This window comes from Panthera leo, chromosome F2 (assembly GCF_018350215.1).
Source record: "Panthera leo isolate Ple1 chromosome F2, P.leo_Ple1_pat1.1, whole genome shotgun sequence".
Taxonomy (NCBI): Eukaryota; Metazoa; Chordata; class Mammalia; order Carnivora; family Felidae; genus Panthera; species Panthera leo.
In genome coordinates, this window is record NC_056695.1 from 20,856,470 (window position 1) to 20,860,767 (window position 4,298).

General features: G+C 41.3%; 1 pseudogene; it reads left to right on the plus strand.

The window, feature by feature from the left end:
* The first annotated feature begins 1,566 nt into the window (after positions 1-1,566).
* Positions 1,567-2,757, plus strand: LOC122210582 (annotated as a pseudogene).
* The last annotated feature ends 1,541 nt before the right edge of the window (positions 2,758-4,298 follow it).

A 4,298-nucleotide genomic window follows, 5' to 3' on the forward strand; every position in this document is an offset into this window, starting at 1 on the left:
TAAGTATAAATGATTCAGTACAGACTTGGATGTTTGATTTATGAACTTTTGTGCTAGATAAGCATGCTTGCAGTCTTGTGGTGATTAAATGACCATAATGTTGGCCTGAGCATCTCATGCGACTTTATTGGCCTGCCTGCTCAAGGGTATGTGCGTTCGAGAACAGGAGTGCTCTATAACCTTGTATAATGAATCATATATGGAGAAGTAGTAACAACTAAACTTACTTAATGGTATTAATCATTCCTTTACTGTGTTTGTCACAACGTTGTGAGCCTACAACTAACATCTAGTGAACATTAGGCATGGAGGAACGCAGTTTATGCGCATTATCTTAGTCTGCAGAACTACCTCGTGGGGTAGGCGCCATTACGTATCTCAGGAAACTGAGGCACAGACATTAGACCACACAGAGCTATCAGTGGAGAAGTCAAGATTTGGACTCTGGTCTGCTACTCTAACCATTATGTGCCTGTTAATGTTAACAGAAGTCAACAAGGTTATTTATCACTTGAATTGGTTGACGTGTGAATCTTCACAAGAGACTATGTTTTTTTTCTTTGGCTCACTTAACCTCAAAGTTACTAATAGTTATGCATGAGACTATGTGATGGGCCTAAACCTCTTAACTGCTTTTTTCTGATTTGCTTGCTTTCAGGACACCCAAATGTTTGATTTCAGCCTTAAGCCAACAAAGTATTTTCACTGAAAATAGTTAGACAAATTGGCTTAGCCTCTTCCCGAATGGTGTTGAATAAAGCTGGTTAATTTTGTAAAGCAAATCATACTTAAACCCAGGACTGGTTTGTTTTTGTAAATAATGCCTCGTTTCATCCTAGTGGATTGGGCTTCCAATGCAGTCTAACCCCATTCATTCCCTTCTCATGCCCTGGGTTACTAATCTTTCGTTCTTGCAACAAATACTTGCTAATGTCTGCTTTGAAATTCCCAAACCTGTCTTGTGTTGAAGTTTTATAGTTGATGATTAACTGAATCACCTATCACATCAAGGGTGATCTTTGGGGAGAACCATCTGTTTAAGCATTTCCCTGGAATTTCCCCAGGATTACTTTTGAAGCCATTCCTCTATTTTCTCATTTTCATTTTTTAAAATGTTTTATTTATTTTTGAGGAGCACAAGCAGGGGAGGGGCAGAGAGAGAGGGACAGAAGATCTGAATCGGGCTCTGTGCTGACAGCAGCGAGCCTGATGCGCGGCTTGAACTCACAAACTGCGCGATCATGACCTGAGCTGAAGTGTACACGTTCAACCCACTGAGCCACCCAGGTGCCTCTTGAAGCCTCTCCTTTAAAAATGCAAACCAAGGGTGCCTGGGTGGCTCTGTGGTTAAGTCTCTGACTTGGGCTCAGGTCATGATCTCACAGTTTGTGAGTTCATGACCCGTGTCAGGTCAGGAGCCTGCTTTGGATTCTGTGTCTCCCCCTTCTCTGCCCCTCCCCTGCTCGCACTCTGTCTCTATCTCTCAAGAATAAATGTTAAGAACATTTTCTTAAAATGCAAACCAGTGGGCCCTCCCTGCAGGCCGCAGCCTGACAGACCCCGCAGCCCCCCAGGCTCCTGCAGCTGCCGCCTCCCTCAGGTGTGGCACAGGGCCTCGCCTCACTATGGCAACAGCGGGGCACAGTGTGCTCATCTTCATGCTCGGCGCCAAAGCTGATGGTGAGACTGTTCTAAAAGGCCTCCAGTCCATTTTCCAGGAGCAAGCGATGACAGAGTCGGTGCACAACTGGCAAGACCACAGTTATTTAGCGGCCTTCATAAACCAAAAAGGCAGCTTTGCCAATTTGAGAATTCACCCACATGGATTGGTATTGTTGGAACTTCAGAGTTATGATGGTGATTCGCAAGGCCAAGAAGTTGAGTCTTTTGAAAAAGTAGAAGAAAGAAAGGAAGAACTGAGTGGGACTGTAAGAATGAAGTAGAAGAAAGAATGGAAGAACTGAAGCGATGACCACCCATGGACAGATAGTGGCCCACTGCTGATGGCCGCCTGGTTGAGTAGGACACAGAGGTGCCTGGTGTAATGAAGATTCACCTTTCAGAACATTACAATTCTACACTCAAAGAAATTTGGAAATATTCTCATCCTTAAGTGGGGGTGTTAACCTGGCAGAGGGTGATTTAGGTATATCCAAACCATCGTGGGCAGTGGAAAAGACTACAGTGGCACTGATTCTAGGGGGTGGAGATGGGGACATATGTGAAATAGTCAAACTGAAACCAGTGATGGTCACTATGGTAGAGATTGACCAAATGGTGATTGATGAATGTAAGAAATGCATGTGAAAAACATGAGGCGTCACCTTAGACAATCTTGAAAGAGCCTACTTTCAGGTTCTAATAGAAGACTCTATCCCAGTACTGAAGAGATACACCAAAGAGAGTTTATGTGATTCATGATTTGACAGCTGTTCCAATCTCCACATCTCCAGAAGGTTCCACATGGGAGTTTCTCAGGCTAATTCTTGACCTCTCAATGAAAGTACTGGAACAGGATAGGAAATATTTTACACATGGTAACTGTCAATTTGACAGAAGCACTGTCAACTCCATGATCAGCTCGGGAAGCTGTATTGTCCTATGGAATTCTAAGGGATCATCGATGTTCTTTCACACTTGGAATTGTGGGTATTTACACTGTTTGGTAGAAAGAACCTTGAAGACCAGTATCCCTTAATCATGCATGCTGTAAATAGCCTTCCTGACCTTCTTATACTGTATACGACATCAAAATGAGTCAGGCAACAGTGAATTCTTTCATTTTTTTTTTTTTCTAATTCTTATTTTTAATTAAAAAAAAGTAAATAGGGGCACCCGGGTGGCTCTGCCGGTTAATCACCAACTTCGGCTCAGGTCATGATCTCACGGTTTATGAGTTCGAGCCCTGCATGGGGCTCTGTGCTGACAGTTCAGAGCCTGGAACCTGCTTCAGATTCCGTGTCTCCCTTTCTCTGCCTCTCGTGCTCTGTCTCTCAAAAGTAAATAAACATTAAAAAAAAAAAAAAAGTAAATGGAAAAAGTATATTTGGATGGGCTAGGGTGTTTCTTCTTTTTTAAAAGTCAGCTTAAGGATGAACAGACAGCACAGCGATGGCTAAATGCACTTAACTCCTAGAATGTGACTTATGTTACTTTTTTTGTGCGTGGGCTTTTTGTTTTTGTTGTGATCATCAAGATCACAATGATTGAATTTATTTGTTTGGAGGAATGAACATCACTGTTTTGGTCTGGAGGGAAGTTCTTGATGGTGCTTCCTTCTCCCCAAATTGACTTATTAGATATTGAAATTTGGTGCTTGTAAGAGTTAAGAAAAAATGAATGGCAATGTTTCAGAGAAAAGTATAAATTAGAAAAAAAGGAAACTATCAATGTTAACTATCACTTCTTGAAAACAATTCTTACTGTTTTATGTAGACAGGCAGAACTCGTTTTCAGTGAACACATTTGGGAACACCTTGTAGACACAGGGTGTCATTGGATATTGCTAACAAAATGTGCCACAAAAATTTCTCATTTCTTCATCTATACAAGCTTTGTTCTGGGATTAGTTCTGGTTTTGACTGTGCAGAATTAGTGAATTTTAGAAGAATGCAGTTAATACTTTTGTTCCAGAATAGTCCACCTGGACCACCCACAACCATATTCTAAAATGCAAGCAAGCAAAAAGGCATTTTACAGAGGCAAAGACTGAATCCCAAAATGGTAAAGCAACTAGTTCAAGGTTACTCAATGAATCTGACAGCTGGCGGTCCTGCATGCTTCCCATCAGGCTTCAAAGCTGACCTGAGGCCAGGTGACAATGCCATATTCTGCCATGACCTGGAGGCCAGTAAAGAAAGACTTTCCTGAGAGCATTTGGGACAAGGGGGGGGGGGGGGGGTGTCTAGAGCTTATATAATTCACAAATACACTTGGGTATTTATGTGTGTCTGTGAAGTTTTAGCTACATACAAAGGATTTACACTACATATTATATCCCCATTGCAAATATTCTTGGTGCATCAGCATATTTGCATATAAAGGGTTGAAAAGTTCTGTAGTGAAGAAACACCTTTTAACTCAGCAGTCTCTGAATTTATTGACCATTTGTTTCCCTCAGTAGCTCGCATAAATTATATGAAACTAATCACCTTTTTTTTGCATAAAAGTTTTTTGGGAAAGGCTATTCTGAATGTCTGTGAAGAGTTTACTGTTTAAACATGGTACATTTAAATGAGATTATATACTAAAAGCATAAAACTTGCTAACAATAAAGAAAATGTCCAGGATACAGCTTG